This window comes from Branchiostoma belcheri, unplaced genomic scaffold (assembly GCF_001625305.1).
Source record: "Branchiostoma belcheri isolate BF01 breed outbred unplaced genomic scaffold, Haploidv18h27 scaffold47, whole genome shotgun sequence".
NCBI classification, from domain to species: Eukaryota; Metazoa; Chordata; class Leptocardii; order Amphioxiformes; family Branchiostomatidae; genus Branchiostoma; species Branchiostoma belcheri.
The window spans coordinates 369,161-382,762 of record NW_017804098.1 but is presented as its reverse complement, the minus strand read 5'-3'; the positions used below and the strand labels follow the sequence as shown (position 1 = coordinate 382,762).

The 13,602-nt window shown below is 47.1% G+C and overlaps 1 pseudogene; it reads left to right on the top strand.

Moving 5' to 3' along the window:
• LOC109479109 overlaps positions 1-8,842 on the top strand; it is a 14,758-nt pseudogene extending 5,916 nt beyond the window's left edge.
• Positions 8,843-13,602: the final 4,760 nt, after the last annotated feature.

Below are 13,602 nucleotides of genomic sequence, written 5' to 3'. Positions count from 1 at the left end.
AGGCACGGCACAAGGCCCGACCTGTCAGGCGGCAGAATTTATCCTCTGTGATTACACCGCTCGATGAGTGAAGTGCGTGTTGCCAGCTTTCCTGATTGGGAGCCGGGGCGAATGTCATATCGACTCGGCAAACTCCGGAGTACGAGCTGCCAGACGTTCCATAGCTACCACGGAGGAGACAGCTCAATTCACCTCGTCGATGTGTACCGGTTCTACTCGGTAATCGTCGGCGTTGCCGAGAGTTTCCGAACACGGGCCTGGGATAGAGATTGCGGCGGGTCCAGTCACGTTCTCGGTCCTCATGGGACATGAGAAATAAGCTGTGGGGCGGCCGTACGCTGTGCTTAACTTGTGGGAGAGTGAAGGCATCCTGAAGACGGCACTTCACTGGCTCTCATTGAGGTGGGTGAGTAGGTCACAGAACGTCTTGTTGAACGTGTTCATGATGCGTTTGCAGGAGAACATCCGTGTATCTAGCAAATAGATTCATAACTTGAGGTATTCCTGTGATTTTCATGCTACGTACACGTACTGCTCACCAACAGACTACATCTGAACTGTGGGATGTGATTGGAATAGAGTTTGTAGTTATTTTGTGAAATGGAGCCTTGGAAGGCAGGGACCATTTTTCGTCATGACCAATTATGTAGAATCCCTTAAAGAGTTATTCAGAAATTTTAACAACTAGTTGTTTTTCACTTCTAACCTTGATTTATATGACCTTATCCTTATTCTGGCACTAACATACTACATCACGTCCACAGCTTCCTTGAAAGAAGAGTGAAGAAAATTGACTTTGACAGAGAGAGGTCGGAAATAATTGGTCGAGGGCAGGTCTATACCCACTGGCATTCTTTTCTTTTTTTTCTTCAAAAAATGTCATTAAAATACATCTGCCCAGTATTTGTGCCTCTCTGTGCTAATACGAGATGACGGAGGAGACTTGGGCTTTGTCGGAAAGCTAGCAGCATATTTGTTAGCACAACTCAAGAAGGGCGCCAGGCGCAGAACCTTCCGTTCAGCAGGGCAGGCAGGTCGACCCGTGGCTGGGCCGGCGGCGATTATAGCTGGTGCGACAACTGCTGGGTGTGCTTCACTGTTTGCTGGTATGTTCTCTAGATTCTGTGGGACGATGTAGATTTTCTGAGAACACATGAAAATCTCTCAGCCAGCTGGTGTCTCATGCGTTTCGCGCCATGAGTTGATACAATGTCTGGTGAGAGGACGTGGATCAAACCCAAGCACAGCAGGGCAGCACTTTGTGCCAAGAAAGAATTGTGGGCTTTCCCAGTACAGTAAATCTGGCATTTTAGTAGTCGTACCGATCTCACCACATTGAAGTGACTATGATGTGTCCCACTCGAACATTTGGTTAATTTCGGGCTAATGGAAGTTACTACACGCTCAGATTCCATGCTGTTTGTCAGCATTTATTTTCTGGAATTGTTTGCAATTGTTGGTTTAAATCGGTATTTTTTATATATCACTGTCAAAGTCCAAACCGGTCGTCTATCGTTAAATTGTTCTAATTAAGTATGTGGCCTTGCCTGATATGTACCTCGCCATGCATCCAGCATACCAAGTGATAGCGGCCTTTCCAGTCGTGGGCGACTCTGTCTAGTTCGCGCTTTGAAAGTCAATTGCTGACAGAGACTTTTCTTTCTGCCCCGATCATTTCTAAGTACCCTTTGTGGAGCTGACCTTCTGGTTGTGGGGTCAGGGGACTCAGGAGGACCCTTGCCAGTTTTATTCCTTTCAAAGAGCACTGCACTGGGTCGCGGCATCTCCCTGGTTTTATATCGGTTTCCCGTTTCCCAAGGCTAGCCATTCGCTTCCAAATTAAGGAGACGATGCAATAGAGACAGCCTGACCCTTCCGCCGGTTGTTTGCAGACAGCCTGTGGGAATATGTGGGTTGATGAGACATTACTGATGAGAGTACATACCTCCTTATAACACTGTGTCTACTTATCTTCTCTTAACAGCTGACCATCTGTCTGGCAAATTAATCACGGTCTGTAATTAGAAGTCACTATCTAACGTTATCTCTCGCATAGCTCATCCTCCAGGCGTTTCTGGGAAAGTAAGAGTATCAGTGCGTTATCAGTAATCCGTATCAGTGCGTTATCTGTAATCTTGGTCTTCCATTTGTGTCTGTTCATAGACCTGTCACCGTTGTCAGGCGTCTGATGTGCCATCGCAAAATGACTGCTTCCACCTGTCTCTATTTATTTCCGCGCGATCAGCTGATAAAACGCTGGAGCCTGTGTCGTTCTCGTAACGTCATCGTTACAGGAAAATCAGACAACGTTTTCCCGGCCGGTGCTGACGGCAGAGGCGTCCTTGCTGAAGACATGGGCACGTCGCCAGGTCGTTACCATCTCAGGGCCACGGTCACGGCGCCAGGATTGTTTAAGGTCTGTCAGTGTAGACACAAGGAGGCTAGAACGTATGCCTCTCGTCTCCCTCCGTACTTGCGCTTCAGGACGAATGTCAACGAAAAATTCTTTCCTAACCAGTCGGGTTTCCCGTCCAACCCTGCGGGACTAATGGTATTAGCGACTTCCTTGCCTTTTCAAAGCCCAGGGGTGTGATGATAGACTTCAGTGGAATCCTACGCCTATTCTCTTGCATTCACAGGAAAACTTCTTTTTACTTCAGTCAGCAGTTTCCTGACCCTACATTGATTGTAGACCGCGGCTTTGCTGGATTAGCCATAATTGGATCCAGGGAAGGATGAAGGCAGTATTCTGTCTTCCGATCACGGATGAAACGTAAGAACAGGACCTTTCCTTTGTCATCACGTGACCACGAGCCGCGATCCACACATAAACTAGACAACTCGCCCAGACTTTGACTCCGCCCACGACTCAAGTCCATATAAACCACAGTAATCTTGTAACCTCCCCAGTGATCTCGTAAATCGTCCTATAAATTGAGCACTCAAACTTTAAAGCCCCTTTCCTGCCTATTTCTGTATACCAAGGAAGGACGCGGTACGCGGTACAGAGAACACGTAACTACTTCTGTACTGAAAGTCGAAGCACTAGACCGGTGAGAAGGATCTTCCACACGAGATTTCTCAGGTAAGCTGTTGAAGGTTGACCATAGATCACCGCTGCGGACCGGTGTCAGAGTACATGACCTGTGTCCCGTCACGTTTTATACCGACTTATTAGTACCCTATAAAGCACTCGAGTGAGACCTTTCCTATGGCCGGAGCTATTATGCTTGTACAAGTGTGTTTATCCAGCAATGAGCGGCTTTGTTACCAGCCCTGACATGGGAGGGACTCGGGCTTTCACCACACATGAATGAGGCGGTGGAGTCTGAAAGCCTACAACAATGGGCGTGGGATTCTGTTCCTTCTGGGGTTACAAAATGGGTGTACTGTCGGGACGGCGTGGGTAGTTCGGAGCCGAACGTGAACTATAGAACGGGGAGGGTATTAAACCAATGTGTACACACCATCAACCTCACTATTGTCAACCAGGACCCTACAGCGAGCCCGTACAGTTCCCAGGTTAGTAAATGTCCGCATGTATAGGATGCTATAGGGCTTGTTCTGGTCAAATGTGGTCGTACTGTCAGACCACAATCTACTAGTATACGGGCCACGCATATGTCTCCTTCCTACAACGCCCCATAATAACGCATCAGCGTTGATTCCATATGATAAAAGATTATTTTTGCAATGTGTGTCTTGCGTAAGGAAACACCACCTGTCCTTGGATTTCCTCAGCAGGGAAAGTTAGCCCGTGATCCGTAAAGTGGCGTTTCGTTGCCAAAACGTGTCATAGTCTGACAGATGTGCGACAGACTAAAGCTCCGGGATCTAGCTCAGCTGCTAGGGAATAAAAACGTAGCCAGCACCTCTGTCAGCACATATGCTGTATCTACGCACTTCTTATCTGACAAGGACGGTTTAATACCAGTTCTTACTTTCTCAAATGTTGCTGAAACTCAGATCAGAAGATCGGAAATTGCTGAATGGCATGGGTGGTCTGTCCTGAAAACGTCAGACATGTCTGCCACAATAAATGTTTTCTTACACGCCGTGAGACCTTCTCGCCTGGGTCTCACCTCCGTCTCCATGTCATCTTGACTGACAGCTTCATCCCAAAACACTGGGCTAAAGAGAAACACAGAGGGACTGCAGGACTGACAGACCGGTGACGCGCCTGTAGACCTGACCAGAAGTCTTCTACATGTGAATATTCCTCACGGAGTTTCTTGTTGCAGTTCACTCGCTAGAACTCCAGAGACACGAAGGACTATAACACATGGTGCACAATGTGTACACAATGTGTTGGGTATGTAAGTTGTGACTAGGACGTCTCAGTGCGTGTACTGTTGACGTATCACTTTCTTGTGATAATCCTTAATTTTGGCAAGCTAATCCAGATCGTTTGGCGCTCGGTGGTGTGTGGCTATGCAAGCTGTACTCAGAGGGCAGGCTGGATCTATTGCACTTCATAGCGAGCTGCCGACGTTCAGAAGGTGACTCACATGGTGTTAAAGTTATCACACATGAACTCTTCAGGGGAGGACTTGTGCTTAATGTGGTAAACCACATCCCGAAGTGCCAGTTCAGACGATAGTGGCTTTATCAGATATCGTTCACAGATCCGGCCTTTACCCTGAGTCGGTAACTTGTGTGTGTTGTACGTGTATTGTGTTTCCCGTACCACCTGCCGCAGTAGGTAGGGCGTGTTGTCTGCAGTCTGGGAAGGCTCGCTAGTGATGAGAGAAGCAGCCCAGTGGGGATTCCTCCCTGAACTTCTACGGGCTCTTTGCTACTGTCGAACGTGTGGGAACTGGCCACATGTGGTCTACAGCTATTTGTGTGTCCTGTGGTAACTATATATACAATATGTCTCTTACACTCAGCTGTCGGTATCCAGGTCGGACATTGCCCTTCGTAAATCGTATGTAAAGAAAATTATTCTTCCCTGTCCTCCTTTGCTCTTTCTTTTCCCTACATCATTTGATCCCTTTCTCCATATTTAGCACGTCCGTTTCGTTGCTTAATCCTCTCTGAACTTTCTCTCGTGCTTACGGCGGGGAGCATTGAAGATTTCTGTCACACAGAAGCCCAACTAAATATCCAAATGAACACCTGACTAAACCTCGATAAGCGCCCCCTGTGCGGACCACAGCCGGGAGACAACCCAGGCGTGATCCCGTGTACGCATGCTGACGTTTACGACGTGTGAGAACGCTCGCTTTATCAGACGTCGCCTTGTTCACCTGCACGGCTCGGCACAAATCTTAAATCCGGATGTAAAGATGAAGATTTGGCAGCAGGCCAGAACACACCACGCGATCTGCTCCGCTTTTCTGTCTCCAAAGGACCCAGCAAAGTTCCCAGACTAGAATGTGTGTGCCTTGGGGAAACAAACACAGACAGGAATACCTTTGACTAGCAGCGTCAGATTGTTGGTATTTGTACAATTTCTTCTGGCGTAACCGCCATATGGCTGATTGATACCCTTGGAGAGAAACGGAAGAGGCCACATACCTTCCCGATAACATTTAATCTCACATGCCAATAAGAACGAGAACGTGAAGTAATGATGAATGAGACAAAGGCAAGAACAATCTTCTATGTTTAAGATTTAATGACTCTTAAGTCATAAATATGAGAAATAACTGTCAAATTTACAGCGCTGTCCGGTAGATGTTGAAACTCAGTCAAAGCTGTCTTCATGAAAACAGGGTGACGAAAGGCAGAAGGAATACCTTACAAATTCTAGTACCAAAAACCTTGGCTGGATTTGGCAACCATCTGTAAAACAAGGATAAAAACGTAAACTAACGTGGGAAAGAGAGTGGCAGCTGGTAACAAGCGGTGTGTCCAGACAAAGTAAAAGTAATTAGTTAGAAGCATCGTTTAGACTAGGACCATCAAAGGCGTTCGACGGATTTAAATGTTATATTTTCGCTTCTAGATCTTGGGAGAATCCGGATCAAATCTGGATCACCGTCACAAATGGGCCACAGCTCTTTCCTACAATGTAATGGGCCTGTACAGAGAGACTTTCTGAGCGATGGATGTCATTATTACTCAGCAAGTAGCATTTCCCATTGGTGGAAATGCCTAATGTCGGCCGCTTTAGGGTACGGATGCAAGAAATTGGCTGTAGCTACTAAAGCGCATGGTACTGCCCTACAAAGACGTTTCTAAGAACAATCATCAAACCAACCTATAAACGATCTGTGATTGTGATTTATTTACATATGTTAAGTTGAATATTTTCTTTGCTCATCCCTGCCTGAGCCCGGGTGCGTGTCCCATAAACCCCGGGGCTGGCCGTTTGTTGATAGCTGTAGTGCCCTTACTCCCGCCAAGATGGCACAGCTGTTATCGTCCAAACAAATCCCTCCACTTGCCCTAGGTCTACAATTTGTTCGAAGAATGTCGACCCGGGCCCCGGGCTATTTTTCTTAGATTTTTAGGTCCCGGTCTGTTTCCGCCCTGGTTCAGAACACGGGCCAGGCTGGTGGGGGATGCGGGCGGCGCACCTACTCAGCCTTGACGAACTTGTCCGGAATCTGGGTTCAGACAGACCGGTCTACGCGCGCTTTGTTCAAACTTAATGCGTTCTCGGTTGTTTGTTTGTCTTCATAGGATTTAAGGTATAACCTCTGTTTGATGTCTGTAATTACTGTGAAATCTGTGCGATAATTCTCTTCCATCCGTGGTCGGGCCCAATTACGACTGGAGGCGAGGCAGGCTTGACCCTCCGGTAGAACCACGTCAGGCAAGTCTCCGAAATAAAGCCAACATGTGGGATCTATTACCCTCCCACAGTCCACTTTCTCGCAGAGTGTCGACCTCGTTTGTATAACTCAGTGCTGTCATTGTCTGTCTTCTGTATAGTCTCCTCAGTACCGTTCAGTAATCCCACGTTGTCTCTTCGCCCTTGCAGGTACTGCGAACTTCCCAACCTCAGGGAGCCTAGGCCGTTACCATGGCGACGATGGAAGCCATCATTGTGCTGGTCGTATCCTCGGCTTTAGTCGTGAGTGGGAAAGTTATCCACCGCGAGGGCTCCGGCGAGAACAAGGTAAACTACGACTGTGAGGACTGTGTGCGGATGGACAACGGCGGACTGGACCCTAACAACGTTCCCGTGCGGATAGACGCCGGCGGGCTGGATCCTAACGTTATCGTGCCCGACATGAGGGTCCCTGAGACGTGCGGGTCGTTCGCCATGTCTCACCTGTCCGCAGACGTGCAGAACCTCCAGCGGGACCTGACCATGGTTCTGGCCAGGTGGAGAAGATGGAGAACACGTTGGACGAGGTGCAGGAGAACGTGGCGGACGTGCAGCAGAGCGTGGTGGACCAGGGAGGGAAGATCAGCACGCTGGAGCTGCAGTTCTCGGAGGCCCTGTCGCCCACAGCCATCAGCGAAGAACACCGGCACAACGGCCGCAAATACCTACAGGACAAAGTCATGTCCCTGCAGAAGGACCGGGAAGAGTTCGTGGAAGTCATAGCCAAACAGAACGCGCAGATCGCCCATCTGGTGGACACGATACACGGGCTCAGGCAAAACGTCTTCCGTCTGAGGGTCAAGCTCAAGAAAATGTCCGAGGAAGAAGACGAACACAAAGACGGGGACATGAGAGAACTTGAAACTAATCTGACCGTCATGGAGGAGAACGGCAACGGGTACGCGAACGGAGTTACGCCTCATCCCCGCCGCTGAAGGGAGAGGGACGTCCGTCGGGAAACTGGGATCAATTCGGTTGGATTCTTTCCTTTTTGGATTTTCATTGATTGATGCAACTGCTACACCTGAGTTTCACTTCAGAGAGTCGAGACGGAGGAAACACCACGCTGCCATGCTTATCAGAGGACGACACCTACAGAAAATAGAGGGTTAGACTGGATGCATGCACTATGCAAGACCCTTTACACACGTCCAGCGGCCGGTTCCGTGCTGTTGACAGGTTGGATTAACCTTTCCACTTTCACTTCCACTAGGCCGGACATCGCAGTTTATTTTTGGCAGGCAAATGTTGACTGTTCTTTGTTTAGTTGCTGTTAAAGGCTACAAGTGGGACCACTTAGTATGTGTATGACTAAAGCACGTAGTGGCAGGCTATCGGTCCCCAGGTATATCAGTTCAGACGACAGGGTAAAGGAACCTAGAAGAATAGTTGGTAACTTCAAAGGCGTTACTATGTGCCGGAATTTTGTTATATTATAATTGAGACTGTACGGATCCGCATCATAGTTCTTGCAAATTGTTACATTGTTGAACAGTAGTTTTGCACTTAGTCCTATCGGTGTCGCAATTGATGCAGGCCGACTAAATGACGTGTTTACTTGGAAAACAAACGACCGGCCACACCGACAGAGTGCGAGTGTCAACCCTCTACTGTTACATCTGGACCTCGCATCTTGACTATAGATCAACTTTAACTTCCACAGTCTTGTGTCTTGGCCACATGTGTATTTGGCCTTGTGCGTGTGCGTTAAGTTGGAGTAACTGTGTTGAGATCGTTGGAAAGTTTATTATACATACTAGATTATTTTGAACTGTTGATGTTCTTTTTAGATCTTTTTTGGTTACCAGCAATTCTGTGTCTGCACTGTACAGTCACAAGTAACTGTAGTTGTTCTTACCGGGAAGGCTTAAGGTTTTTATAAACGGAAGACTAATTTAATCCAGCGACACGATGAAAGCTGTTGACCTCTCTGTCGTGTCAAAATACGTTTGTAATCGGTATTTCATTCCGATCCTGTCACAGAACATAGTGGCACAGGCCTTGTATATTTTGTTCTCTATCCAAACAATTAAAAAGAGGATAATTTACACATTGTATGATGCGAGAAACGTTTTGTTTGGTGATGTTTGAGAAGTGTCAGAACCCCCGAGTCATCTGTCAAGTCGGAGAAAGTTTCTAAACGTGACAACATGTGTCCCATGGCGGTTGGGTTGTGTTTTGTTTCAGTCTGAGTGTAACATAAAGCAGGAAAGTCCAGCCCAGCTAACGGTACTGGTGTTGTACGATACCGTACGCCGGAGCCCGACCACCTGCTCCACGCCAAGTACACGGTCCACTTGACTCCGTGGCGCCCGGATAGAATAGGTACCGGCTGGGACCAGTCTGTGACATGAAAGCAGGTCTAGTCTAACTTAATCCGACACACTGTTCAATGTAGACGATTATTATCTTCTCGGATATTGGATTCCAACAGAATAGCTACTTTTTTCCGACTTTGCTCACAGACCGTGGCGCTGATTTATGAAGGCGGTAATAGGCGCCAGAAATAACCCAAGGAGATGTTATCATCCATGCTATCGTGAATGTTGACGTAAATACAAGATCCGCCAGGGCTTTTCCACCAGTTTTTTTGTTGTTGGGGGGGGGGGGGCGAAGCAGAAATTGTTTGATCGGATACATGTCGGTTCTCGTTGTTCTCATATAAATAGCTGAGGCAGGGAAAAATTAAATTGTCGAAGCTTCTGAGGAAATCAGAGCCAGGCAGAATTGTTTTAAATGACATCGATGGCTGGCCCGACGCTATACCATTCACAATCACTTTGTTTCTTCTCTGTTGACCACCGGACCACACCCCTCTGTCAGTCGATGTTGCAATGCTGACACGCTCTATTTCTCTGGAATCTCACATCAAATTCTGAAACAACCAGCCATTCAGTACACATTTCTCAATGGTATTTGACAAAGAGGCATGGACCTGGGATAGCAACTTTCCAAACCGGTATTTCGTCGAGCAGATAGTATATAATAAGTCAATAGTATATAATATGTCAAATAACATAGTACTAATAGTTTCACTTAAAAATAAGACAATTATTTGAGTGGGCACGTTGCTCCTGAATTGATAAATATTCACCACAAAGCCCCAACCTGATTTTCGGACAAATAGATGGAATAGTCACGATAAGGACACACGGTTTTCATTTAGTTGCTGTCATAGTGGGTTCAGTACTGATGACAAAATAAGCAAAATATTTCATGGGGCATGAAACGGTCGGATCGCAGAAGGCCGTGACCTCTCCCCTGTGTTAGGAGAGTGGGCGGCGTTCTGCAGGATTCACATCAGCAGAGCTAACAGAACGGTCCAGATGGTTCTTACTACTATATATACGGGGCGACCCGGTATGTGTTCTATCTTCCAAGTATGTCAGATTTAATCTTGATCAGAAGTTTTCGTCATGCGGATATGCCATTCCAATGTCTCCATCAAACCAAATTCTTGGCGTACATGCTACTGCCACTGGATCCTAAGATTTTCCTTTTTATTCATAACAATTACTAATCCACAGGTGAAAATTCTTGGTTTGTAAAATCGTAACGACTGGTATTACGTCAAGTTACCACATCCAACGATATTTGTCCTTGATCAACAGTATCGCTTTCCCATGTCCTGTCATCACAGGAGAGAATTGGTCTCCTTAAGCTTTTTATGGGCTTACGCGGTCACTGGTGCCATAAGGTTATTGATGGAATAGCCCCATGTCCTAGTCTGATCCTAGAGGACAGTGGTTAAGACGCCAGTTGATTAATATTGTTATTTTCTACAAGATATTTCCCAAACATTGCGTCTCCAGGACGACCATCCCGCGAACAGCGATTTCTCGTCTTCCTCACGACGAGCGGGGTTCTTTCATTATTCTTGGCAAACCCCAAACTAATTTGACGTGAAATTTTTCACAGGGTCTCCAGGCTGTTGGCAGGGTGGATTAGGTTATTGAGTAACTCGTGCAGGTTTTCCATGGCACAGTTACTGTCACACTTGTGCCGTACTGTTATTAGTAGGTGGTCCAATGTGATCGTCTACAGAAAAGTTTATCCCAGGTTACGTTGCCAAGCAACAGATGGGATGGAAGGTCGGTAAACTTTCAGCCGAGCGCTGTTAAACCTCAACATTCTGAACAGGTCTGTCTGTCCCGCCGCAAAACGTTAACATCGCAAACTCACTGAACCGTTTGCGGCAGGTTGTAAAATGTTTATTGCTGCAACAGGTTACTTCCGTTCCTTCCGTGGGAACATACATGGTCAGGAAATGGAGTTGTGGACCCTTCTGAACACGAGTAAACCAACTCTTGAACTTGAACTCAACATACCATATTATCATAACAAAACCTGACAGCACATTGTGAAAGCATATCACCGACACCAAGAATTTGACACCGAAGCACGACTAAGTAAAATTACATGTCAAAACTCCGACTGCAGCTGGGATAACATGGGGAGGGAGAGGAAAGAGGAGGGACAGGAATGATGTATGGGTAGGCTGAGTAGACCAACGAAAGTGCGGCACCTCTTTTGGAGGGACTTTATTTTGATGAGTTTTGTTTCCAACTAGTCTCCAACATCTAATCGGGCCCGCTGAATGAAAATCACTTGATGGCAGGTTAGAGATAGTCTCTCCCAGGCCCTGTACCAGGCTCCCCAGGGTTGCTGGAAAAATAGTAGAAATTGGCCAGATAGGCTTAATATCATATCACAGGAGTTAACCGGCTAGATGCTACAATTTGCAACCGTACAATATTTCAGCAACCTGGGGAGCCTAGTAGAGGGCCTGAGAGAGACTATCTCTAGCCTAGGGCTAGGCTAGATGCTGGACAGTAGCAGGGTGTGAACCCCGGTAAGATGAAATAACAAGCTGTTTCCCCCCAGAGTACTGGTTTCCATCCATCATGACGTGTTGATCAGTACTGCATACAGACAGTAGCACGTTACACAGAAAAACACATCACATCTTCACCTGGTATGTGTCTGTTCTACAGGGTGTCGACAGGAACGATGTGTGAACAGCGTGATCGGCGTGTTGTTTACGGCAGAACGGCGGTGTTATGTGGAGAGTACCTACTCATAACGTAAGGTAATAAGGGGGTCTGGACACAGTCAGTCGTCGTTGTCTAATGTGTGGTCGAAGTGCTTCAGGATATGTGTATGTCTCTCATACCATGTACTAAGTGTTTCCCAAAAGGGCAGTTGTTTCACTGAAAAACAAGAGTTCAAAGATCTCATACTTTCCTTAAGTAGAGTTTTTGTAAGATGTCGTGTCATTAGGCATGTAAGAAAGGTTCAAGTTAACAGTGAAGGTCTCCCCAACTCAAATTAATAGTACACACTTTGTAATTGTGAATGTTCTATCGCGTCAACTAACTAACGTACGTACATGTATGTCACAATTCTGAAAATCTTATTATTTACCACACATAAATTATTGTAGGTTTGCAACTTTGCAATAATTGTGCAAATTATGCCCATATTTACATAAATGATCTCTAATAATATTCCACTTGCCCTAAAATTGCAGTACAGTGTGCTACATACGTATCTCAATTTCATAGAAAGTAGCGGTCCCTACTGTACCATCCCACCAACCCTCCCTTCCCGGAGTCACATCGGCAGGTGCGCTGCATGTGAAGTTGACGGGACCCGTCGACCTCAACCATCCACCTCAGGCTGCCGAGGGTCAGGGAGAGAGCTCATCCTGTTACCCAGGTACAAAGTGAAACCATACTTACCAGAGAAACAGTTTACAGAGAACTCATAAAACCGTCTGATTCAATCTCCCAAGCTTTCATTTGGTTGTCCAGAGAAACTTGGGCACGTGGTGCAGGCTGTTGACAGAACTGTCAACTGCCGAGGTGGTCGGACATGCTTGATGCTCTCGGGCCAACTTTTCGACTTAGGGGGCAGCCACATTCGTCTAGGTCGTCGTAAGACTTTCATATCCTAGAATGTTCAAGTGGGATGTTACAGAACCAACCTCCGACAAGGATATAAGACAGTCTCTTATCTCAGCAAGACCAAGCCTTGCACGACACATCTACTACATGTACGACTACCCCGGTTTGCGGTTGTAAGATCAAGACGATCGCAGGACGTCTGTGACCAAGTCATTACAGGTCTTACTATGTACATCTTCCCGACGTACATCTACGTTTATTACCTATATTAATTAAAGTTGTGATCAAAATCCGTCTGCCTGTCACTGGTGGTGAAGTACGTGGCCCGGCCTGTCTGTGGGCGGGTGAGTACCTTATATTGCCTGACCTTCTGAACTCCAAACCAAACCTTGTACCCCTGCTGCCAGCTCAGCGGTGTTTGAAATACCTCTGATTTCCCCTCAGGGTTCAGAAAAACGTAACAAAGTAACAGAACCTGGGCACAGGGGCGCACTTCTGATGAACCGGTGACCCTCACCAGGTCCTGTGCTTCATACCCTGACTTTGGACGAGCCCTCCTGTTGATGACCTCTGACCCACGAAATGCGAACTATCTCGCCCGTGTTGTTAGAGGCGCAGGCCTGAGCTCTTATCGGGAAGTCCTTGACCTCCATCGCGCAAATCCTGAGCACATGATGAAGACGTCTGCAGCTACCGGCCTGGTCCGTTACCTACATTCCCATCCTGTGCATGCCGTTAGAACATACCTACAGCCGTCCATCTGAAGAACATGTGTACCCCGACCTGAGGGCAGATAGTGGTATCATCGGGGTACTTTGGTGAGTCTCTGTGCGTGCTTCCTCACAAGGGTCGTGCTTCCTCACAATGATCTCCCCAACACATCGTGAAGTGTCCTCCCAGGAGTGTCCTCGTCCC